Source organism: Peromyscus leucopus, chromosome 10 (assembly GCF_004664715.2).
Source record: "Peromyscus leucopus breed LL Stock chromosome 10, UCI_PerLeu_2.1, whole genome shotgun sequence".
NCBI classification, from domain to species: Eukaryota; Metazoa; Chordata; class Mammalia; order Rodentia; family Cricetidae; genus Peromyscus; species Peromyscus leucopus.
In genome coordinates this window covers 71,397,455-71,425,038 of record NC_051071.1, presented here as the reverse complement: position 1 = coordinate 71,425,038, position 27,584 = coordinate 71,397,455, and the positions used below count along the sequence as shown (strand labels likewise).

At 34.6% G+C, this 27,584-nt stretch overlaps 1 long non-coding RNA gene across 2 annotated transcripts in view; it reads right to left on the bottom strand.

Annotated features, from left to right (window-relative positions):
* The window catches only part of LOC119088689, a 56,019-nt gene extending 39,270 nt beyond the window's left edge, over window positions 1-16,749 (bottom strand). For both annotated transcript variants that reach the window (XR_005092384.1, XR_005092383.1), the window contains exon 1: window positions 16,658-16,749. This is a non-coding gene — a long non-coding RNA (uncharacterized LOC119088689). The remainder of the gene's footprint in view (window positions 1-16,657) is intronic.
* Between the last annotated feature and the right edge of the window lie 10,835 nt (window positions 16,750-27,584).

The following is a 27,584-nucleotide window of genomic DNA, read 5'->3' as shown; positions in this document are numbered from 1 at the left end:
GATATAAATGGGTTAACTTAAGCTGTAAGAGCTAGTTGGGGACAAATTTTTATTACCATGCAGATAAAAGTTGAGTAATAAATTAATTCAAAATTTTAAACATGAGATTTATTTTCTTTTAAAAACTCATGGCTTCTGTATGCCTACAGACCAGAAGAGGGCACCAGATCTCATTATAGATGGCTGTGAGCCACCATGTGGTTGCTGGGAACTGAACTCAGGACCTCTGGAAGAGCAGCCAGTGCTCTTAACCTCTGAGCCAGGAGATCCTAGCTGGATCAAGAAAAGAGAGGGAGAACAAGGAATAGGAGACCATGGTAAATGAAGACCACATGAGAAAAAGGTAGAAACAAAGAGCTAAAGAGGCCCACAGAAATCCACAAAGATACCCCCACAAAAGACTGCTGGCAATGGTCTAGAGACAGCCGGGACTGACCTACTCTGGTGATGACCAAACACCCTAATAGTTGTGCCAGAAACCCCATCCAAGGACTGAGGAATCTGGATACAGACATCCACGGCTAGGCACCTGGTGGAGCGCTGGGAGTCTAATTAGTGAGAAAGAGGAGGGTCTATATGAGTGAGAATTGTTGAAACCAAGGTTGGATAAAGCACAGGGACAAATAACCAAATGAATGGAAACACATGAACTATGAACCAAAGGCTGAGGGGCCCCCAACTGGATCAGGCCCTCTGAATAGGTGAGACAGTTGATTGGTTTGATCTGTTTGGGAGGCATCTAGGCAGTGGTACCAGGTCCTGGGCTTGTTGCATGAGTTAGCTGTTTGAAACCTGGGACTTATGCAGGGATGCTTGGCTCAATCTGGGAGGAGGGGACTGGACCTGCCTGGACTGAGTCTATCAGGTCTATCCCAGTCCTCAGGGGAGACCTTGATCTGGAGGCAGTGGGAATGGGGGGTGGACTGGGGGGAAGGGGAGGGGGGCAGGAAGGGAGAGAACAAGGGAATCTGTGGCTGTTATGTAGACTGAATAGTATTGTAAAATTAATTAATTAATTAATTAATTAAAAAAACCTCATGGCCTCTAATGAGAAAAAAGTTCTTTTTAGGTGAGTTCCACATTTTTAACTTAAAAATATTTACCTGTTAATATTTCATGATCAAATATTTTAATACATTCATGGCACTGAAAAAGTGAGAAACAAAAAATTATAATTTCATATCCCTTCAAAGAAATGTAAAACTGATTTTGAATATTGTGTGCATGCTTAAAATATTTAATGATTTTGATGCACAGCATTTTATCTATCATTATATTTAAATGTTATATGTTTTTATATATCATATGAATATGTTTCATAATATCTATCATTATTACATCTTATACACAACAAAGCAAAACAATTTTCCTCATTTATGTTAAAAATAGGGCCACATGATTCCACTTATTCACTTGACCCAACTCTGGCCTGGTAAACAGTAAATCCTGAGACTACCCTTTCCTATTATCTTTTAAGAAGTACAAGTATGCTTACTCAATAGAAAATAATCAGTGTTACTTGCAAATACTGGATGAAGTGGGAACTGCAAAGTCAGTTTCAGTATTGTTTTAATCACTTTCATAAATACCTGCAAATCAGATTGATTGTATATAGTTTGGAACTCAGTATAGTAATAATCGTCTGACTAGTGACATCCTTAGTCAAGCAATAATTGTCCCATTATTAAGTTTAAGGATTATATGAGTTTTACTTCATGACTTCATACTGAATAATTTTTCAGTTAAGTCTATCGACCACCTGTATAGATAAGTTTCCATTCTTAATGGCAAACTTTACTAAAAGCAAGCAAATAATTAAAACACTGCCAACACAAGCACATTGTAGTCCTCTGGTACAAGTGGAATCACTAGGGCAATGTGAGCTGAAGTATACTCTTTTTCTTGTTATGGGACCAAAATTTAGTGTAAAAAAATGGTTAAACAAAAATTTCTTACTTTAAATTCTAGTAATTTACCATAATAGTGACATTCCATGTTTTCTGTAATAACTGGATCACTTTCTCCTTCCAAGTCTTATTGAAAAAGCATGCATTGTCTACCAACAAAGTATCAATATTCTTAAATGTTTTCAGTTTTAACAGTGATAAAAGACAAAATCTTATATGGTTATTGATCTTATATTTCCTTGACAAAAATAAAATTAACCAGAGAAACCAACTTTGAAGTAAGAATTATTAAACAGAAATCTTTTCAAGGCATGCCATTTACATGAAAAAGTCAGAATTAAGAAATGGCACATGGAAGGAAGAATGGTGATAGCTTTGATAGATTCCATGTAATAATAATGTTTTAATAATGCTAAAACTAAAATCTGCTTTGGGTATTCTAGGAAAATAAATAAAACCAGTAAGTTGTGTCAAGATGCTTTTACTTAAAATCTAAAATAAATAAATAAAGGAAACTAAAAAATCAGAATTTGAGTAGGCATGTGTGGAGATAGGCAGATAGTGAGATTTAGTTTTGTTAAATACAGTAATATCTCATTGAAGGGATGCTTGTAAGAAGCCACACCTCTTTAAATAAGAACTCTTGGCTATATTGTTGAGAAACAATTGAGCATGAATGAAAAATGAAGAAGAAAGAATAGTGAAGATTCTCTTAAAATATTCTAATTTAAATTTTGTAAACTTTAGACAGTTTATATAACAAAATGTTGGATAGATGATAAGTAGCAGGAGAAATATTTAAGACAATAATGGAAGCAGCTCAAAACTAATAAAACAAATTACTGCAACAATGAACTAAATTATTTTGAATTTCATCAAAAATTTAAGATGATTAAAATATTTTTAAAACCAGGAATTAGTAAATAAGACTTAATGAAATGTACATCTATATTCTCATAACAGAACAGTACATTACATGGACACAGCACAAAGAACGTGAAACTTAGTCAGATCTCATATACATGACATATAAACTATCACACCAACAGGGAGTCTCCACAAATGACTTCCAAACTTGTATATATTTACTCTGTCTGTTGACTTGGTATCCCATTAACCCAGTAATCTCATTAAACAATTATAACTATGTATCATCTATCTATCTCTCTACCTAAGTATTGTTTATCTATCTATTTCTCTTCATATCCAGAAGTTAGAAGACTTTATACAATGTATCAAACAAATAAAATAAAACAAAGGCTAAGGAGTAAAAATGTGAAATAATTTGGAGCTTGAAAACAGTATGATAAGATTGAGATAATACTTCAGTTAGTAAACTATCTCAACTATTTTTCAGGTGACTTGGCATCAATATCATATCATTTCTACTTAATGGGTGCTGATTTGATCAAGAAACACAAACAATACAGAGCTTCAGCCAGTTTTGTACAATTATATCGGTGACATTGTATTTATTCTAGCTATAATGTGATTCTTCCTAAACACACACTCCTGAGAATTTCAACAAAATTTCCTTACCAATAATGTTAATATTATCTATCATTTAGGCCTTCAAATGGAAGCTATGGGAAAATAAGGACAGTTTGGTTTTAATTCTTAACTTTCCTCTACCTTAGAAGTCCCTACTCTGGTCTTAGTTCTCCTTTAGTCCAGTACAATTGTCATTGCCAGAATCTACTTAATAATCTGATTTTATCCATTAACCTCAAACAGCACTGCTATATTAACACATACTATACCTAAGCTCACAAACTACAATATTCACAGCCATCTGTGTACTTCACTCATAGTGACATTAAAAAATTTGTAGTTTTCTCTAGCCACCTTGTCCTAATAATAGCAACGTTAGGTGCTAACCAAACCTTAGTTAGCATTTCTCCACATTTTGTACACATAAATTCTTTACAGTCATACTCTTCATATCCTCCAGATCCATTTCATCTGTCCATAGCCTAAAAGACAAACAAGATACACAGAGAATAGGAAACTTAATAGAATCTCTACCATTCACAGTGTTCCCCTAATTACCAGAAGCTTTGTATTAACTGATATATCATTTCTTACAGAATTTTATTCAAAAAATTTAATCATCAAAGTCATTAATACATCTAGTTCCAATGCCTGAGCCTTTCTAATCATATTAATCACCATGTCCCTAACAGTCATCTACAGCACCTAAATACCAAAAATGGCTATAGAACCAGATTTGGCTTTGGAAAAAAATAGGTTTGTGATATTAAACAAGTTATGTGAGTTGTAGTATGCTGTTTCCTGCTTTAACAGTAGGAATTTTGACACACATCAAGAAGGTTGATATCAAAAATCTATATAAAATCCAATGAAAACAGACGTAATCTTTGAAGAGAAGCACCACTTTGAAACAGTAAGAAAATGCCATTTGATACTACTGTCAGTAGTATTGCTAACATATAATTTATGTACTGACTTATAACATCATATGCTGAGAATTCAGCATGCATAGGAAAGTGATAATTATAGATCATGTGATCTGAGTATTATTTGGCATGTTAGTGGCCTATGTGACTGTAAGGAACCTTTCCTACTTTAATTCTTATTGAACACAGTAGGAATAGTGAAAATCTTTCATCAAAGTTAATTTTAAAATGTCCTGAAGTCATGAAAATCATTTTGTTTCTTTTTTTCTCTCTCTGGTCGTTTTGTAATTCTTAATTTTTATTGAGCATACAATCCATTAGTACCCTGCATCTGCAAACTTTGAAAGGTCCACCAGCTCCTCCTCCCATGTAACCATAAAAAACACCATTCTCAAATTTATGTGCTCTTTATATACTTATTTTTGTTTTATATTCACACACATACATAGCACAGATGTGTATACACATATCTGATGTTGTTGTCCTTGAAAAACAAAACAGGTTCTGCCTCCCCAGCAGCCTCTGAGTTCTTGTAGCTTTTCACCTAGAAGTGTGGGGGAGTTCCTATAAAATGACCCTTCATCAATGTTGACATGCTACTGGTATGAATGTGCAGGTCTTATGTCAACAAACATATTGGTCATAGTCAATGGGAGCAATTTCTGTGAAGAAAACTATCACACAGCAGTCATCCTCATCTTTTGAGTTTTTCTTATAACCAAATTGGAATTTTTTTTTTAACCACTTATTCTGATACAATGATATTGATGGTATATTTATTATCAAAGTATTAGGAACAACACTTATTTGTCAGGGACCAAACATGAACTATGGAAAAGTACTAGCTAGGCCAGAGAACAAGCCACAGGCCCTAAACCAGATGCCCTCAAAGATAAAGAACATTCCTCAGTCAGGTAGGTCAGGTAGCATAGCAAAAGAACAATGGGCCCTGACCAGTGACCTTATCACCTAGCACAACATCCTGCAGCCTCACAACCTGCACATCTCCCCTCAACTGCACGTCTGGCACGTCCTGCACCCCTTCCCTCCTTCCTGCCCCCTCCCCCTCCTATGCTATATAAGCCTTGCTGAGGAAACTACAATTTGCAGCTTGATCAGAACCCTGTCTTGCTGTCTTCCTTCATGTGTCTCCCCGTCCCTTTCATTCTCTCCCGCAGATGGGTCGCCCCTGTTGAGACCCCACTGGCCGGGGCACTTATTCACATGCACACATACATATATCCACAAATTATAACATAAATTAAAATAACTGTAATGATTATAAGATGGGCACCACTTACAATAAGAAAGTCATTGAAACATCAGACTGAGATTAACATGGGTTTAACTGCAAGAAAATTTAGATTCATTTTATGGCACTAAAATCTTTACAATTCCAAGTAGGTTCATCTATAATTTCATAGTTTGTTTTCTATTAAATTAATTGAATGTTCTATGTTCTCTGACAGTTTTATTCATTAATAATTCAAGTTTTTATTGAGAACCTCATTTTGTTAGACATTGATTTAATCATTTGAAGAAAAGCAAGGCAGAATTTGTACTTTAACAAAGATAGCACGCTACATTTTTAGATTTGAAGCCTGTGAAATATATTATAGACAGATAAGGTAGGAAGATACAGAGAGGGAATGAGACAGAAAAAAAATACAGTGGCTAAAAAAATTGGGACAAGGCTTTCCAGGGTAAGGTAAATCAATTTTAAAAGGAGAGACCTCAAAACAAATCCCAGAGATGACATTTGATCAAAATCTGAAAAATGTAGGAGGAATTTTTTTTTGCCAACTGAAATATAAAGAAAACAGTCTATGTTATGGAAATGACAATTCTAAAGGCTCAGAATGAGACAGGTTTGCTACTCATGGATCAATAGGGAGCCAGTGTTATTTGGACTGAGTCACTTACAGGTTATCACAGAAAAGTTGAGAGCTACAGGCACAGACTCTGAAGGGATCATAAGATCCATTTATTTCTGAATGGAGAAGAAAAAAATGTAGGAGGATTTTGCTAAGTCCCAATTTAGTTTTCATTTGTGTCTGAAGTGAAAGGAAACATGAGTTTAAAGATCAAGAACAACCATACTTTTTCTCAATGTGTTTACCAAGTTTCAGCCTGCGATAAACATTTTCATCCAGCTTCAAATTTAATTTTTCTGTTTTTTCTAGTACTTAGTAAATTATGCATGTCATATCACTAAAGAAATTATAAAATGACAAAATCTGATATTGATCCATTTCATCATGTTGATAATACTTGAAGTACAAAGTTAAAGTAGACATTCCAATTGGCTATTTAAAATGTTACAATGTCTGATATACAGTTAGAAAGATGACTCAGATAATATATGTTTGTGTACCCAAATCAATAATTTGAGTTTGATCCACAGGATCAGTGCAGTGGAAAGAGATAGCCTATACCTGTGCAATGCTCTCTGACCTCTAAAAGTATACCCTGGCACTTGCTGCCATTACAGAGGACCTAGGTTTATTTACTAGCACCCAAGAAACAGCTCATATTGGTTTGTAATTCCAGATCTAGGGCGGAATCAATTCCCTCTTCAAGTCTCTATAGACACTAGGTTGGCATATGATGCCCATACATTCATGTAGGCAAAACACTCGTGCACAGAAATAAAAGTAAATAAATCTTTAAGAAATAAATAATTAAAATATTTTGAAAATTGGTATTTGGAGCAGAATATTGCTTAAATTTTTCTTATCTTCCAAGCTACACACCAAAAATTTGTATTTCCTACTTTAATGCAATATTTGGCCACTTGTTACTCTAGTTCATTATGTATATACATGAACATATACATGTATTTATACATATATGTGTATATACATCTCTATACATGTATACACAGAGTTACATGCATACACACACACACACACCACACACACATATATATATAAACCTTAAGTACAAATTATACACACACACATGCCAAACAGGAGAAGGAAGTTAAAATGAATCCTGTCATACTTGATGATGTTGACTGTTCCATGTATAAGTACATGTGGATAATCTGGATTCAATGTTATACTCACATGTCTGCTTTCTTGGCAAGTGACGACCCAGATAGCCTGATACCCAGGAACACTGGATTTAATCTAACAGCCTAGTCTGGATTTTCAAATATCATTCTCCATTAAAATTAAATATGGTTTAGAATAAGAAAATAAAAAAGAGCCTAAAATATACTGTGACATCAGGAATAAATAAATGATCAAAGGAAACCACTCTATGAACATGAGATGACATAAGTTATGAAACATAGACAAAAGTAAAAGAGGCATCTTACAGACCTCCCTTGGTAAAGCCTGAAAAAATGATTAACAAAATATAAAATAGTATGATATAATAATTCCATATAATATTATCCATATTTGTCAATCGATAATTATATAAGGATTGAATAGCATGGAAGGCTCATCCCATCCTATCAGAAGAATTTAGGACATTATCTTCTCATACCCTTCCTCAACTAGAAGGTTGTCTGTGAGATTTCCTACAATTCCATCTTTAATCCCGAGTTTTAAAAGGGCAGAGTAACAGTCAGATAAATATTAGATGTGGAAGTGAGAGGAAAATGGCAACATCTTTTCACAGGAAAAGGCTGGGAAATAGTACCTAACTCAAGTGGTCAAGTTAAACACCACTGGTTAATAAGTCCTGTTGATATCATGTATGTCCTGAAATGATGTGCAGAGGATGTGATCTGATAAATGAGGACTTATTCTCACACTTACCACTCTAATCTAGCCATAGGAACTCATCAGAAAACTCCATGATGAGTTTTTTTTTTCTTTAAAATATCTATCCAGTGCTGTCTGTAAGTATGCAGATGGAACAATCAATGCAACTTTAAGAAAGTACAGAACATTAAGTATTTGAAATATAATCTGCTTTGAATTCAGTGATACTTTAAAAGCTATTTGACAAGAAAAGTGTTACCATCCAAACATTCTTTTTCAAATTTTATAGTTAAATAATATTTTATCTCTGATTAGTGCAATATAGCAATCCAAGATATTAACATCAGTAGAAAGCAAATGTAGTCAGGGAGAAGCTACCTACACTACACTATGGTTTTGGAAATTAAGAATTATTACTTTTATTACTAAAGAATTGCTTCAAAATAAAGTTCTCACATTCTTACAATAAATGAACAAATATCCGTACAAATGAATGCTTTGTACAAAAGAAGCTCAAATATGTTTCTTTTGTATAATTTAGAATATTTGCTTGCATTTTCTGAAACATTTAATTCCAATTAGGAATAACATCTCTGCATCCTCAGAACAGCTATTTTCATAGTTAACATGGAGGAAATATAAAATCAAGATCAACTATTGAAAGAGTTAAATAATTTTATTTCACAGGGAGAAAGAACACGCACAAATCTGTATCAAGATGCGTGACTGGTGTGCTTGTGTTTCTTACTGACAAACTCCATTAACACACTGAAATGCAGGTACAAACCATCAGCTCCCTGAGTTTCTTTGACTGATGGACTTCTAGAAAAAAAAAATAAAATGAATCTTTTGCTAATGCCAATCTAACTGTCACATTTGACATTGGTCCACTGCAGCACTATTTCCACATTCAAGGTTGTGACAAATGAAAATATAGTTTGTACCAAGCTATGTTAGCAGTTTGGAGGAAGCTCATTTCAGATCAACTCAACCTTATAGAGATGTGATATGCTACCACACAACACAGAGCCTTGCATTCCCCGGAACTTGTATTCTTATGAGATTTCTAGAACTAAATCTTTTCCTCCATAGCAAAGCTCACAAATAAACCAACCTTATATGTGGAAGTCAATATTTCCTGGGGAAGTCAATATTTCCAGGGGAAGTCAATATTTCCTGGGAATAGGTCTTCCCTATTCTTTAAAAATCATGAGTCTCTTTTGCTTACATCAGATCTGTTATAGCTAACTCTAATTACGGTTAGCAGCTCAGACAAAACAAGGACCAAAGTTACTAAATGATTCATTTTTTTTCTGATTTTCATTGTACCAATTTTTCATCAACAAGTCATAAGAGCACATAGGAAGTCAAGTGACTTTACTCTAAAAAATTGAAAAATTATTATTTGTAGAGTAATACTACTATGTTTAACATTTACAGTTTTACTTCTTCAGTTACTAGTAATTCATTTAAATTCCATACACAGAAAACAGTTTTTAAAAACCTGTTGCATGGCTTTGTGTTTGTGGGTCCCCTTGCAATGGGACCAGGACTTATCCCGGCTACAAGAACTGGCTTTTTAGAGCCCATTCCCTGTGTTTCAATGCCTTCCTCAGCCTTGATGCAAGGAGGAGGGGCTAGGTCTGGCCCCAAATTGGTATGCCAGTCTGTGTTGACTACCCAAGGAAGGCTTTATCCTCTATGAGGAGGGGATGAGAATGGGATGGGGATACGTGGGGGGCAGAGAGAGATGAGGGAGACAGAACAGGGGTTAGTATGTAAAAGGAAAGAAATTTCTTTAAATAAAAAAAGTAAAACTTCAGTCAAGTGAGTATATTCAGCCTATAATGGACATAACTAAAGGTTTGAGTTTGAGCAGCAGTTTTATGTTGACATGTGATTTAATTTCTGCTTTTCACTCCTGCCTGCACTTTATATTATTTATTAGGAAATATATATTTAAACTCTTCTTTTTCATTACCAATAGTAATCTGGGTGTGTGAATGTTGGTGAACCCACAGAATTTACATGTTGATTTAGGACCCAGAACAGTAGATCATAGGAAGTAAATTTTATACTGAGACATTATGAATGGGATAGATGCCATAATATGTACACACTAGATAAATTCTTTTCATTCTCAACTGTAAAACACATGAGAAAGCAGGTGTAGTTTCTGATAAAGATGACTTCAACAGACATACCTGATGTCTTGACCTTAGGTTTCCTACCTTCCCAAACTGTTAAAAAATTTATTAGTAGCCAGGTGGTGGCGCACGCCTTTAATGCCAGCACTCAGGAGGCAGAACCAGGTGGATCTTTGTGAGTTCGAAGCCAGCCTGGGCTAGAAAGTGAGTCCCAGGAAAGGTGTCAAAGCTACACAGAGAAACCCTGTCTTGAAAAACCAAAAAAAAAAAAATTAATTAGTATATAATATAATTGATATATGATATATAATATAATATAATTAATATTATAAGATGCATAGTTTCTGGCATTTTGTTACAGCTGAGTAAACACAGTGAGACAAAAATCTCACCTGAAGAAAGTTCCTGTTTTCCATGAGTTTATGAGTAGTTTGTACCATTGCATCCTAGTTTCTCAAAACTTTTCCTTCTTTTCAATATCATCTGCTAAAAGATACTTTAGCATGATTACTCAGTGACTATTTTATATTGTGATGTAAACATGAGATCTTGTGGATAAACAAGAAAGGAAGGGTTATGGTTTAATAGTGATGAGTATGGGTGACAAGTTGACATGTGGTCAATTGTACCAGTTTCCTTTTTTTGCTAACATGACCCATTCATCTGTGAGGAAGTAATCTCAACTGAGAAAAGGTTTCCATTAAATAGGCCCGCAGACAAATCTGCAGGGCCTTTTTGGATTAGTGATTGCTGTAGAAGGGTCCAGCCCACTTTGACTCTTCCACCCCTCAGGAGGTAGTCTAGGGCTGTATAAGAAAAGAAAATCAACAGGTCATGGGAAACAGGGTAAGTAGCATTCCTCCAATGTCTTGATTCAGTTCCTGCCTCTAGGTTCCTGCCTTGAGTTCCTGCCCTTACTTCCCTTCATGATGGACTCCAAACTCTCCCCAAGTTGCTTTGGGTAATGGTTTTAATCACAATAGACAGCAAAGGTGAACACTGGGAAATACTTAACTTTTTATGAAATATATACATATATATATTATAAAATACAGTTGTAATAATTCTGAACTTAAAAGATACTTTAGTGGATATTGATTCATTAATTTTAAGTTTATTTCCTTAAACATTTGATTTCATGTCTATGCATGTTTTAAATGCATGTACATTCATAGCACCACATGTGTGCCTTTCGCCTGCAGATACCAGAAAGGGTACTGGATCCCCTGAAAATATTCTTACAGAGGGCTGGGAGTATCTGATAGGTGCTAGGAATCAAACCTCAGTGCTCTGGAATAGAAGTGAGTGTTCTTACTCACTGAGCCAGCTCCTATAATACATTTTATTTCTGAGCATTTACTTTCTCTTGTCTAAAAATTCAATTTTATTTAATACTCTAGAACTGGTGTGTGTATCTCATTTTTTTCTGAAAACACATATAGCATGTGCCATGTCCCTTTTCATCACTTAAGAAATTTTACATGTGTATTTATATCTCTGTGGATGCTTGTGTGTAGAGATCCATATATGGTGAGTGTGTATGCACTCAGATGAGAAAAGACAATTTTGGATTTTGTTTCTCAGGTTATGTCCACGATTATTTGTTGTTTTGTTCACAGTGTCTATCACTGGCCTTGAATTTATCATGTAGGCTAATTTTTCTGGCATGTGAAAGGCAAAATCTGTCAGAGTTTGCCTTGTAAGCACAGGCATTACAGTGTGCACTACCACATCCAGTTACTGCATATGAGTTTGGAATAGCAGAGTCAGCACCTTATGCTTGCAATCAAGCACTTTCCAAACAGTGATGTCCATAACCCTGTTCTTAAGAAATGTATTAGGAAGGGTTGGTGGATTGGGTAGGAACAGGAGGTGATGGAGAAATGATCAAAACACATTGTATGAAATTCTAGAAGAACTAATAATAAGGAAGAGAGAAACGTATTAGAATTTTTTTTATATTTTACTTTCATATTCCTCTGTCTTTAAAGAATCATCATGTTTGCATATTTTTAAAATAAATTTTATTTACTTATTGAATGAGAACTTAATACATGATTTTTTTGTCATATTCACCACTCTCCCCTATTCCTTATCTATCATCTGAGTACACCCATAAGCAAAAACATGCCATTCAATAGTATTTTTGGAGAAGACAGAAGAACAGCCCTCTCTTCTCCGTTTTCATGTCCAGAATTCTGGAGTCTCAATCACTATAACCTGGCAAATAGATGCCTTTCTCATGGAAAATATGATAATAAATGGGATTTTGTTAAGGGCTTTAGAATGGCAGATTATACCAAACAATTAACATGGGCCCTGGATATTCACAAAAGCTTTAGCAAAAATTCCTTATAAAAGAACCGTGAACAAGGTTCTAATCCTCTAAAGTTATCAAAAACAGAAGAGAATGGAAGATACTGCAAGGTGCTGTTTCCTTAGTTTTGAAGAAAGGTGTAGAGGAAATAAGCCTATGAATTCAGTTGCTGTCGAGAGCTGGTAGAGCCTAAAAGGTACTCTCTATTGTAGTTACCACATGAAGGAGCACTGCTACCCTGACTTTAGCCTGGTAAAATCTGTTGGGTACAGCTTTCGTTGAGAGCTGTAGGAGCACAAATATTGAACACAAATATGACTGACTGTGAGCCTCAGCATGTGTGATGAGCTGTTAGAGCAGTAGCAGGATCATGACATGTTGCAATATAATATTGACATGGGGTGTTTAATGTACCTATTCAATAGCCTGGTTGAATTTACAGGCCCTTGAGAAGACTTTTCTGTCACCAAGTTTAAGCCTTTGGAGATTTTAGAGTGTGTATTTTGTCAATTTCTTATACCATTAAATCTTTATAATATCGCACTATGTTGAATTCACATAGACACAAAGGTGTTTTTACACTTATAGATTGAGGGCAGAAAGAATCGAAGGTTTACAAATCTTGCTTCAGTTTTTTTTTTTTAATAACTCTCCCATTTTGAGAACTATACAATAGAAAACATGGTGTTGGTTTTACTTTCATAAAGTATGACAGATTTTTATCAACATGACCAAATATCTGAAAAACCTCAAATGAGGGGAACACTGGTATATTTTGCATCATTGACCTTGAGATTTCATTCATTCTTCCTTGTTCTCACTGCTTTGGGGGCTTGTGACAGTGATGTGACAAGTTTACATTTGTGTTCAAAGAGTGCTGTTAATTCACTTCTTTGGAGGCCTGGAGGCAAAAGAACAACAACAAAAAAAAAATGGCTGGGGCCCAATATTACATGCAGGTACACTGTGTTGACCTAAGTTTATCCAAGTAGATCTGGCTTCTAGATCATTCATATCATCCCAGTAGCACAGAATTTCATCATACAGGGGACGGATAAGGTCCAACCATGACAAAACTGTTTTTTTGTTTTTTTTTTATTTTACTATGGGATACATAATTTGACATTTTCAAGTAATACCCAAAAAATCCAAATTTGTTATATGGTCAGACTCTACTTTTACTGTTTGGGGAAACTAATTTAATAAAGGAATTCTTTCTCCCCCCCCCCCCGAGACAGGGTTTCTCTGTGCAGCTTTGGAGCCTGTCCTGGATCTCACTTTGTAGACCAGGCTGGACTCGAACTCACAAAGATTTGCCTGGCTCTGCCTCCTGAGTGCTGGGATTAAAAGCGTATGCCACCACCGCCCTGCAGTAATTCTTTCTTTACACCTCTTGTTCTTACTGATTGAGGTGACTAAGCTGCCCAGTGCTGCTGATAATGATCTGCTTCTCTTCTAGTTTCCAATCAGCAATCCATTTTGTCACAAATCTGAAGTATTACTTCCATCAGGCTCATAAACATGAATAATGTCATTTTGATTTCCTTCTGTCTGACAGGCATACTCATGTCTGTCTTGCATTTTGTCAAAAGTCAGTGCCAAACAACAGCATAGCATGGTGGCAAGTGGAGATTTTTAAAGCTGGGCTTCAATCTTTGAACTGGAGAAGGTTTTGCTGGCATGTATCTTTCAATTTTCTCCCGAGTTCCCAAGATATCTGTCCAGGTTCGGAACCTGGCAGCACTGTGGCTTTGTCCCGTGTAATGCAGCAATAACCACATGAGTCTGAGTAACATTAAGCACTTGAAAATTTGCATTAGATATAGGGTCTTTTGAGAGGCTTCTCCTCTGTGGTGCTAATTAACTCTGCTTCCACACCTGGGATGACTGTCCACAGCTATAAGCAGGTTTTCAAGAGGGGGTTTGAGAGCCAATTCATTAATTTGCTGTCATACTCCAAAATCAACAACAATAAAAGCATACAAAGCAGCAGCAGATTGGATAACTAATTCAGTCTAGAATGAGAACATCTGCCATGAAGCTATAGCAGGTTTGTTTTGGCTTTAACTTTATTTTAAAAGCTCCAATCTGTTTAATTTGAAGGGAGCATGGGATCAGGGAAAGAGGGTTGAACATTAGAGTCCTGGGAACATTGGTTGATTAAAAAATGGGACCTAAGAAAGAAAGGGTAAAAATAAACAAGACCAAATGCATAAAATGTAAGAAAAGTATTATACTTCAAGTAAAAAAGGCCAAGAATATCCAATCTCAAAATCTGTCATCTCGGTGACTTCTTTTGACTTCTGAAATTAAGTTCATTCAATATCAGCTTTCGTATCCACAACCTGGATAAAACAATATGAACCTCAGATACCTTTTAAGGACATTTGAACAATAAGAGAGTTTTAGCAATAAACCTGGTCTGTAAACGAAAGTGGCAAATCAGTAAGTTTTATTCTAATCTGAATCTAAAGAGTTTCAAAGAAAATTTCACTTAAGAAGATTCAACTTTCATATTGCCTAGATAAACAAAATTTCACATATAAGTGCGAGTCATAGCACCAGCCTTTATCTGCTCTAAGAGCCTAATATGCTGCTTGAAACAGGCACTCACAAGGACAGGGGGGAGAGTGCTGAATGGGCCGTTTCAATTCCACCAAATATAATCTCCCCAAACATTCACTCTAAGTGAAAAGAGCATTTTCAGAGCACAGGGATTTTCGAATCAGGACTTTGGCTCTTTGATCAAAAAAATTACGTCTTACAGTTTCATCCATTACCAAAATTTGGAGACATATTTGTGAAGAAGTATATGCCAGATGGTGCAGTCTTTATTGGATGTTAGGAAATGAAGAGAAACAAAACAAAATGGCCTCGCTCCTAAGTAGTCAGTGAACAGAATTTACCTATCTGACAACACTTGTGGAAGAATTGCATTGTCTTTTAATCTTGCTTAATTCATTTAGCATGAATTATTTTATTTTAATTTTCTTGTGAAGAAATAACTTAAGGATTACTGTGGAAATTTTTTTAATTGAGATTAAAACAGTCAGTTTGACTCTGTGTCTACAAAAGTAATGTTCAGTCTTACTGTAATGAAAAAAAAATCAGAAGGTGCTTGTGCAATTTAGAGGGCTGCTTCTCAACCCCATGCGGTGTGTTGATGGACACACAGAGAAAGCCCAGGAGGAGATGGGGCAGCAACCAAGAGATCTGGGCATCTTTGTGCTCAGGCACTGTCCTTAGGCTCCCTCCTCACCAGGATTTTACTACTCATTAGTCCTGGAACTGAAAGCAGGGCAAGCCAGTGAATTCATCTGTCTGTCACACAGGAAAAGTCCCATTGCACTTTACAACTCAAATGTCTTTGCATTGCAGAAAGCTACAAAAACCCGGGTTTCTGTCACATTATTTCTTGAAGTAAACTAAGCAAGAAAGCAAACAAACAAAACAAACAGGTTATCAGTCTTCCAAGGTTTCTGCTGAGTGGTGAAGAAATTGTCTGTCTGCCTCTTTTCTCTTTCTGTCTGTCTATCTGTCTGTCTGTCTGCCTCTCCCTCTCTCCTTGTGTGTGTGTATGTGTGTGTGTGTGAAAGAGAGAGAGAGAGAGAGAGAGAGAGAGAGAGAGAGAGAGAGAGAGAGAAGAGAGAAGAGAGAAGAGAGAAGAGAAAAAAGAGGAGAGAGAGAGAGACTGAAGTTTCCACAGAAAACCTATTACAACTCATCTCAGTAGCCATACCTACTAAATGAAACCTAAGACTGATCAGTGAGAAAGCAGAAAAATGATTCATCCTCATTAGGAAAAGACACTTGCTACCAAGTGTGGTGACCTGAATTCCATCCTCAGAACCAGCATCATGGAAACAAAACAGTAGGCTTGTAAGGCATGCCAAATTGAAATGAAATCTCTGGTTTATAGAAGACCAGTCTTAGTTAGCATTTTATTGATATAAAGATATACCATGGCAATGGCAACACTTGCAAAGGACAACACTTAATTGGGCCTGGCTTATAGTTAAGAGGTTTAGTTCATTATCATCATGGCAGGAAGCATGGCAACATACAGGGAGACATACATGGTGCTGGAGAAGTAGCTGAGAGTTCTATATATGGATCACCTGGCAACAAGAACAAAGAGCGACAGTGGGCCTACCTTGATCATTCAATAGCCCAAAGCCCACCTCTGGGACACACTTCCTCCAATAAGACCACAGCTACTCCAACAAGGACATACCTCCTAATAGTGATACCCCTTGTGGATCTATAGAGACCATTTTCATTCAAACCATCACAATACCTATTCTTACATCATCTTCACCAAGGAGAGACAAAGTTCTATACTGCCACACTCAACATTTTGAGGAGGTCAAATAAGGTTTTAACATTCTCAATTCAGGCTAAAACAGGATTCATAGTTTTAACAATAAAAACAATTTCAGGATTAGTCAAAATAGTAGAGTAAAATTGGAAACTTTAATTGAATATATATTTAATATAGGCTAAGGCACAAGGATTGAAAGAGACAGAGGTATTCAGAAGAAAGTAAAACATACATAAGATTATGCATACTCTTCAAATATGAAGTCACAGAAAGTAAAATGCACCCAAATGTGAGCATAGGCTAAAGGGACATTTAGTCACATATACTATTTTGGTGACTCTAAAGTTATATTTCAAAGTTATTTGTGATTACCTCATTCCCTTTTTTCTTTTCTCTTTTGATAAAAGGCAAAAGTGAGGTGACTCTGTGGATGCCTTGGTTGGTATTATAATTATAATCTGATAAAGAGAAACCAAGAGCCACTAAGATTACACAAGGACTTTAGTACTGGCCTTTTCCCTGTAGATCTGCTTCTGATGACATTTCTAGAAAAGTGCACATTTACAGCTGGGAAGGGAGGGAGGCCTTAAGCAGTTGGAAATTGTGCTGGAATTCTTGCTCTACTTGCAAAGGTTTTATCTGGGTTGCAGGGTGAAGGTTTCTTTTTCTTCTCATGTACCCTAAAATTTCCCTGACTTTCTATACTGTCTCAAAATGACACACCAAAATGTTAGCAGTGTGATATGTTGGTGTCCAGAGTAGAGTGGCTGTCTCATAACTGAAATGTGTGAGCATTCAATATGGTTTTTGCTGTACCTATTACTCCCTGTGAGACGTCCAAAAAAATTAAATTTTTGAGCAGAATATCTAGAAAAGCACAAACATAAAGAAAATGTTTCTATCACCTGCCATTTCTTCAGTTTCTTCTCTCTGGCTTTGAACTCCATCAAGTGATTCAGCAATTGGAAATACCTACACACACTCCTTAAATCTTGGAGCTTTGTATTGCTATTCTGTGAGACAGTTCTTTATATCCTATTTCAAGTTATACCTAGTCTGGGACATATTGAATTAAAAGTTGTACTTCGGTTTCTTTCATTATTTTTATCAGTCCTATATAAAACTGGTTTATAGGAATTGTATAATTTCAACACAATATTTTAAAAGTTTATGGCACTAGAAAATAACTTCTCAACCTTGACATCATAATAAACAGGAAACCTAGTATCTGGGACTCCAAGATGCACGATTTTATTCCTTTTTCCTCATATTTCCTGTTACTTTCATTAACTTATGTGACTTTCCCCTAAAATATATCAAATATATTTTTGATAAAAGTTCTTCTTATTCTTTCCAACTGACTTTAGTGAGAGAAATAGTAAAATTTATCATTACATAATTCTCCATAGTTATAAAGCAAATATTCCTTCAGATAATGTTTTGCTTTTAAATTTTAAGGTATTATCAATTAATACTTCAGATTATTATTTCAATTAATACTTCAGAATTGTTTTTAATTTTGAACTTCTAATGTTCTCTTTTTGTTTTATACATAATGATAAAAATAATATTTGAGTGTTTCAATCAAATATAATTTGACTGAGGACTTAAGGCCCTCAACTATTTCCACAAATGCAGTTAACTGTTAGCTATTTTATTTATTAATGTCACATAAACTTCCTGTACATCATTCTCATGCCTGAAAACATACTTTCATTCAGATAATACCTTAAAAATGATAAACACCAATCTTCTACATGGCTGAAAGTATCCAGTAGAATTTCAAGATACTTATATTCATTTCAAATAATACATCTGACATTCTGCAGACAAGATGCACTGCATCATCATTCTATTACTTTTCATAAATAAATACTATTCTTGAGCTTCTATATCTTAATATCACACATAATCATGAATCCAATATATTTTCCCCTTTTTGAATCATCCTTGCAATAAATAATCAATGTAGTATCTGAATGCCTTATGGCAGCCATTTTGTTTGTTCTAAACCAAGCACCAAGAACACTGCATGATAGTCTGTGCAAGGTCTAACCTAATAAGAATGCTAACTCCAGGCCTATATTTAATATTACATTCTCCTCATGGCAGCAAAACTTTTGTTCAGTTTCATTGGCTCCCTCATTCCCCAGCAATCATATAAAAATTAGACTGCTTTAAATGAGAGTATCCAACATCAGGGCAGTTTTATTTGTATATGCTTTTCTTTTATTATTGAAATATTTAATAAAACAACTTTAGTATAAGTTGTAACATAATTTCAGTTCTATAATATTCACATATAACTGAAAATTATTTTATAATGCAAACTTTATTCTATTTTTTCAAATATGTGTATCTGTATAAATTTCACATATATATACATATATGTATGTATATAATGTGTGATTTCCAAAGGTCTTTAAACATAGTTATTCCTCCCCAAACACTCTACTCTACCTTGCCCTTTCATCTGTGATTCTTTTAACTCTTTGTTTGTTTGTTTTGAGACAGGGTTTCTCTATGTAGTGCTGGTTTTCCTGGAACTCACTCTGTAGGCTTAGCTGGCCTTTAATTCAGACATCATCCTGCCTCTGCCTCCAAAGTGCTGGGATTAAAGACATGCACCACTACTGCCTGACTCTTTAACTCTTCTTATTTTATTCTTCTTCTTTCCCCTTTTGTACATACACACAAAAGGAATTAAGTGCAATTTGTCCCCCCCGCCCCAGATACCAAAGACTATCAAATAAAACCCAGTGCAAATTATTTATTAGTAATTATTTTGGAATTATATAAATAAGTACTTATAGTATTTGTTTAGGAATTGTTGTTAATTTGGATATATAGACCCTGGCAATCATTGCCTGCTGTTGTCACTGGATTGGTTACCCTCCACAAATTGATGAAAAGAACCTATTCTTTTTTTTTTTAATTGAAAATAGTTTTTTATACAATGTGTTCTGATTATAGTCCTTCCCCAAACACCTTCCAGATCCTCCTCACACACCCAAATCCACATATTTTGCTGTGCTCTTTCACTAGAAAACAAACGCATATCTAAAACAATAAAAAAGGAAAATGAAGTAGAAACAAACAAACCAGAATTGGTTAAAACAAACAAATAAATACAAAGGAAAAGCTGAAGAAATACCACAAGAGATAGATAGATAGATAGATAGATAGATAGATAGATAGATAGAAAGAAAGATAGATAGAAAGAAAGAAAGAAAGAAAGATAGATAGATAGATAGATAGATAGATAGATAGATAGATAGATAGATAGATAGATGCAGAGACACACATATTTGCACACACAGAAACCCCATAATAACACAAAACTGAACACCATAATATATAAGCAAAAGACATGTAAGGTAAATAATCAAAAAGCCCAGGTAAAGCATTATGAAACCAAAGTTTCCCCAAAATACCACTGAGTTCATTTTATGTCTGTTCTACTGCTGGACATGGAGCCTGCCCTTAGGTATCATCTGTATCTCCAATGATACTCTCTTGGAGAAAATGGATTTTTCCTTTGTGAGTCGTTATCTATTGGTGGTAGCTGGATTAGGGATGGGAGCTTATGTCCCTTTGCACTCTCAGCTTTGGGACCCTATAAGGCTTATAGTTGGGCAGACTCTGCATGCTGCCACACTCTCTGTGAATTCTCATATGCATCACTGCTGTTGGGTCTAGAAGACCTTGTGTCCTTGGTGCCTTTCACTGACTCAGGTTCTAACAATCTACCTATTCTTCCAAAGAGTTCTCTGAGCTCTGAGGGGAGGGCTTTAACAGAGACAGCCTATTTATGGTCACGCTTGGCACTCTTGTACAATTGTGGATATTCCTCTGTGTTCTCATCTACTGAAGGAGAAAACCTCTCTAATGATGGTCGAGGCAGCCATTGATCTATGAGTATAGCAGAATATAGTTAGGAGTAATTTTATTTCTAGACTTATTTTGGCAAAACAGTAGTACTTGCTTTTACCCTTGGTCCATGTCCTATCTAGTTTCATGTCCTTGCCTTATATTAACATTATAAGACATTATATTAACATCCACATTTAACATATATCTATATATAATGTAGATATTTTATCTTTTGGAGTCTGGGTTACCTCACTCAGGATGATTTTTTTTTCTAGATCCACCCATTTACCTGTGAATTTCCTTTGGATATATCCCTAGGAGTATATAGCTGTATCTTGAGATACCATCATAAGATGGAACTGATCCATTAACTGAGTCAAAACCCTATAGCTCATGAGATGAGAGGCCCAAGGGGAGAATTTAATATTATTATTCTGCTAAACATAATAATAAACTGCCCAATGAATTATTATCTCTATATACTGACCAGTACATCTCTCAACCCCCACAAGAAAAGTTTCCTTTTTAATGGATGACAATTGATACAGAGACCTACATTGGATCATTGGGTGGATAATAGAAGTCTGTGGAGTTTTTAGCTCTAAATGGGATGTTTATGTCACAACCCCTCTTTAGGATCAAGTATCATCATGGAAGAGGGGGATGAAATTTTTAAGAGCCAAGGGTGATGGACATCTGTAGTGAAAGACTCTTTGTGGGGCATTGGGGCATGACAGAAGCCATTGCACATGTGAACTCATAGTAGTTGTGATTGCATACAAAAGACTTACAAGATCAAGACAGAAAAATCACAATATGGACAGAGGAGAAGTTTATGAAGTCCCACCACTGAGAAGCTTTTGATAATTGGTAGCCCCTGGGGAAGTGTCAGTTTACATCTGGGATATGGCCCCCAAGAAGCTCCATTAGATTGTCCTATATCTGTGCACATATAGGTAACATTAGGCAAACTTAATGGGTTTTTGAAAAGTACACATGAATTTTGGAGGAAATAATGATGGAGTATACAGGAGGAATTTGGAACAAAGGTAATGGGAAAAGGATTTGATCAAAAAAGTATGATCTCAGTCAATAAAAACTAAAACAATTAAAGAACTTTGGTCATGCTAAAGACTGTTAGAAAAACATTCTAAATGGAACTTACTTCATCCCACTAGTTACTGCCCACACAGAAAAAGCAAATATGCTTCTGAAAGAGCTTTTCAAAGCCATCTAGATTAGAGCCATCCTGTTGTCATGAAATTGTTAAATTGTGCATTCAACCCTAGCTATGTTAGATTTCAGAGCACCAACACTTAATCATTTTGATATACATTACTGAATTATACATTTCTATGTGTTACCCAGGCAAGAAGTAATGTCATCTTTTCTATTTGTAAATACCACCTGTCTTCATTTAGTATAATGGGATTCATATTATTTCATATTGACCTTGGGAGCATTAAAGTATGTTAGAAACATTGTCTTGGTAGTGCATTTATAGATATTTTTCTTTCTCCACATTTTCTCTTTGACTGCATTTGACTATATAAATAAATATAGTATATCCAATAGGCCTTTTTTAACTTACATATTTTACTGGAATTTGTTTTCTTCTGTGCTCCCCACAAAAATTTAAAATCTTGGTCATTTGTTAATGTGAAATGGACCTGTAATTTATCTTTGTATCTCGTATGAATTGGGAAATTATGAATGTTTTCACTATCATCAAACTCTATTCATGACTCCTCTCTGAGTATGTAAAGATCTATTGTGCTCACTAAGCATGAATATACACTATGCATATAGTCAATGTTCAGAACCACAGACTTATATACAACTTTTATACAGATGAATGATATCATATAATGCTTCCTTTAACTGTTAAAACCAATAGCTATAAAATCTTTCAGCTAATATATCTCAAAATTTTTTCTTATCTTGATCCTTAATTCTAGCCATTGAAAAATAATTCCACAAAATTTTAATCTCTGTGACTTAAAAGTATATATCAAAACCGTTATCTTGAACTACTTTCTTATGTTGAGCTTTATATATTAATTAATATAAATTTGCTAGAGTGAGATGGCCTAGGTTTTAAATTGTTATCTTCCATTTGCAGTCTTTGTGACTTTTTATGTGCTATAAACTAGTCCTTAAGTGGACACATTGATCATATTCAATACAGTTTATTAGTAGCTTTGTATAAATTTACTATCAGGATTAAATTACATATGGCACAGTGAATTCAACATGCTATGCATAGTCAAAGGTTATTGTAAGTTTCTATACAGCATATTTCTTAAGAAAATCAACTTTGAACTTAGAAGATTGTAATTTTAGACCATGGCTTTGCCCTTCACAGACTATGATACTCCAAAGTGATGCTGACAAGAATACAATGTTGTCTAGCTCATACTGTATTCATTGTAGAGTGTGAATGTGTACTCTAGAGTGAGACAGTTTTGACTCTATGGTCTCTCCAACATTTGTGAGGAATGCAGTCCTAAAAAGCATAAATTAATGTGTCCTTTGGTGAGGTAAGGATAATAAATACACCAGCTTTCTACATTGTTATAAGAGTGTATTATATCAAAACCACATAAACAAAAAATTTCACAAAGTTATGTGATCTTTGCTGTAGATTCTGCTGCTCAGAGCAGTAGGTTTTTACATTCTCATTTCATAGGGTAATATTGTGTTTCTTATCATTTTCCTCACCCTTATTGATTTATCAAATTTTTGTGTATGGTTTCCTTATTGTCTATTTTCTGCCTGGCATTCTTTCTGACTTTTTCACCTCTTGTACTCATTCTGCTCCAATTATCTTCATCATTATTTTTAATTCTTGTTCATTTCACACATCATATTACAAATATTGATTTTTCAAGGCTCACAGAAGAAACTGCCTAAATATAAAACTCACTTAATTGGTGAGGAAAGAAGTTCATGGATACACAGTAGTACTTACTAATCATGACTAATTAATACATCAGTCAATCGAAATAGATCAAATATTGTATAAAATAATGGCTTCTAAGTAGCTTACTTTTATTTTGTAGCTGCAAACATTTCACACTTTATTTTGGTAGCTCAATCTAAATGAATATGCTTAATAGATCTTAAATATATATTTTTAAAATTAGAGCTATGACTCATTAGTAGTTGATGAAATTATTTTAAAAGTTAATTACAGTGGGGATAAGTAGACTATAAAAAAACTGAGTAGGATATTGTAAAATCAAATAAAATTAATCATGTCACAGCACAGTGAATTAATACTGCATTGTAAGGACTTGTGTTGTTTTTGAAATATATTTATTCCATTTTCTACATAAGTATGTACTGTGTTTATGCATGTGCTGTATATCAGTGTGATATTTATTTTGGTGCATGCTCCAAAATCTTAAAATGGTCCTGAGTTATAGAGTGAAAATAACAAATTAGAAATGAAATTTTTCAATTTTTTGAATTTATGAATCTAGAAAACAGAGAGATTGAAAATGGAGCCATCATAGACTGCTCTGTTTTTAGCTTTTCACTGATTTTATCTGAAATCTTCATTCTAATCATTAGGTTAATGAGAAGCATTCCTTATTTACACACACACAAAAATAAACGGTTGTTTATCCAATTTATGGTTACCATATTAAAGAACAAGTTTTCCTTACATTCTTTTTATTCATTGGAATTACAGATATGATAAATCTTTTTATACTACTTAGAAAATGACATAATCCAGCCAGGCAATGGTGGCACACGCCTTTAATACCAGCACTCAGGAGGCAGAGGCAGGTGGGTCTTTGTGAGTTTGAGGCCAGCCTGGTGTACAGAGCGAGACCCAGGAAAGGCACAAAGCTACACAGAGAAACCCTGTCTCAGAAAAAAAATTACATAATCCAAATTACATAATTTTTGACAATTGTGGTTTTAAAATATAGACTATGAGTGAATTAAAACTTTCAATTAAAAATATAAGTATGTTCATTCTGAAATTATCATGTCTTTAGGTTACTTATTTCTGAGTTTCTTTTAATGTGACAGTAAAAGTAGAGTGTATTCTCTGTGCCCACATCATCTTTGTTTTCACTCACAGAGTATGATATGCACATTCTCTGTGCTTACCTCACCTCTGTAAGTATGGTGTACTCACTGGTAAATATAGATAAACTAGGCTTTAAAAGCTCAGATAATTATTGTGCTCCTTTCTTTCTTTGTCCCTCTTCATTACACAGTTGGAATGTTTATTAAATACAGGCAGATTTTTATGATTTACTTTCTTTTTATTTAAAATTTTTTATCTATTTAATGTTGTGGAATAAACCTTCTGTATGCTGCGAATATGTATTACTCTCATTGGTTAATAAAGAAACTGACTAGTCAATAGCTAAACAAAATAAAGTTAGGTGGGAGTCAGGGGAGATGCTAGCTAGCTGCTGAGGAAGTAGGACATGTAGAAAATGAAGTAACATGCCACGAACCACATGACAAAGCATAGACAAGAAATATGGGTTAATTTAAATGTAAGGTTTAGTTAGTAACAAGCCTGAGCTATTAGCCAAGCATTTATAATTAATAATAAGCCTCTGTTTCTGTTATTTGGGAACTGGTGGATGGGACAGAAACTTCTGCCTACAATTTAATTTAACATATATGTCTTAACTTTTAATTGGAATTTTTACAAATATAGAATCTCTTCTGTCATTAAAAGATGAAGTCTAAAGTACATAATATTAATATTGCCAAGCTACCTTGTTTTTGGTTTTTGGTTTGTTGTTTATTCTCTTTGCTTTTACTTTTAAACCATTTGTGACCTACACTTAGTAGTACTGTTTAATACCTTATATAATTATATTTGCTAAATTATCCATTTTTAAGGACAGAGAATTTATTTTTGCTCAATTCAAAGATAAATGTCAATATATGCTAGGAAGTCTTGGTGGCTGGAGCTTGCATTGACTGACAGAGTCTTTCTTCAATTGGGAAGCATAAAATAAGGAATACTAGTGCCCAGCAATATTTACCCTTTGATTCAGTCCACAGTCCACAGATGAAATGGTGTTGCCAACGTTGCAGGTGAGTCATATCACTTCAATTAACTAAGTGTACCAAAGTCTGCACAGACATTTCCAGAGTTTGTTGTCTTAATGATTACAGAACTTGTCAGGTTGACAATCTAAATAAATCATCACAATTATAACAATCAACGTGTTTACAAATCCTCTACCAAACACTTTATATGACTCATATAATTTTTAATAATCTTATTTACTGACATTGCCCAATTTGCCCCAATAAGAAATTTGAGATCTAACAAGGAGAAGTACATAAGGGTATATGGAAAGTATTCAAAGTAAAGAATATGAAGGGTTCAGTCCTTTTTGAGTGTATATATAGTACTTATTTGCCTGACATATTCAACTTTGTCTTTGAAGACAAAGGTATATATTGTATCTCAAAAGTATGCAGATAATCTATTTTTCTTTTACACACATATAAAATACCAAGGATAATGTGCTGGATGTGACATTAGCATGATGTGATATGATTTATATTATATGATGTGATGAAATTTCTGTGGCAATTTATATCATATTACACTATTGTAATAAAAAGTTCTTATTTTAATTATTTTATAGATGTATAGCATAGCATAAGATCACAACTGCTATCTATTTTCTCTATCCCACTTCCTCAATATCTAACCCAACAGGCTTCAGCCAACTACATATCTTTCTTTTTCTATTCTTTCTTCTTCTTTATGTTTTTTCAATCTCCCAAAAAATCATTAGTACTACCCATATGTGCATGGTAGATTATACATTTTTGAGACAGATCTCACTATGTGTTCAAAAAAGGCCTGATTTTCAACCTTCATGCCTCAGTCTGCTGAGAAAAAGTATGTATTGGAAGTGAAGCCCCTTACTTTACCTCATGTTTTCTAATTGTATATTATGAAAAGCCATCACACTTATCTCCTATGTATTGGTTACTCTTGCCATATGCTTCATTCATAAAAACAATAAAAAATCCCATTGTAATTTACATTTTTGCTTTGTTTTACAGAGTATTTTCTTTAAAACCATACGATGGGCCAGAAAGATATAGATCAGTGTGAAAGCATTTACCACAGAAGTATGCAGACTGAAGTTCAATTCTGGAACCCACATAAAGGTAGAAGGATAGACATGATTCTATAAAGGTGACCTCTGATAAACACTGGTGCTTGCGGCACGTATACCTAAACACAATAACCACATGTACATATAATAACACGCACACATTTAAAATATTGTAGGAAGAAATTAGTACTCTGTTCTGAACACTTACATTAAACTTAGTTGCCTGGCAACGTTACAAATCTTAGCTTCCCATTAGAATCTTTGTTTATTTGGTTTTATTTTTTTTTTTTGTTTGTTTGTTTATCATCAACCTGATCATCTTTCTGATTTTTGCAATGGAGTTTAACAGAAAAAGAAATCACTCATCTTTCCACTTATATGAACGTGTCTTAATTTCACTTGACTTTTAAAGGGTTCTTTGTCAATTTTAACATTTGAGATGACTGAGTCTCTGCTCTTCCTCCTCACCTTTTGAAAGATACCAGATTTTCCTCCTGTCATATATACTGTTTTAAGAGATACAATTCATACAATCGTCCCTTATGTCTTTTTAGTCTTCTTTCCTGTTAATTCCATTGCAATCTCCAGGATTTACTCTTAAGCTTTCAATTTCAAGGCTTTGGTTGTGCTGAACCTACACATCATTGTCTGCTCTTTACTTTCTTGAAATTCACAAGCTTCTTAGACCTTCTAGAAAACTGTTTCAATAAAAGTTGGAAAACAGCAGGTAGGTGGTGGCACATGCCTTTGATCCTTTAATCCCA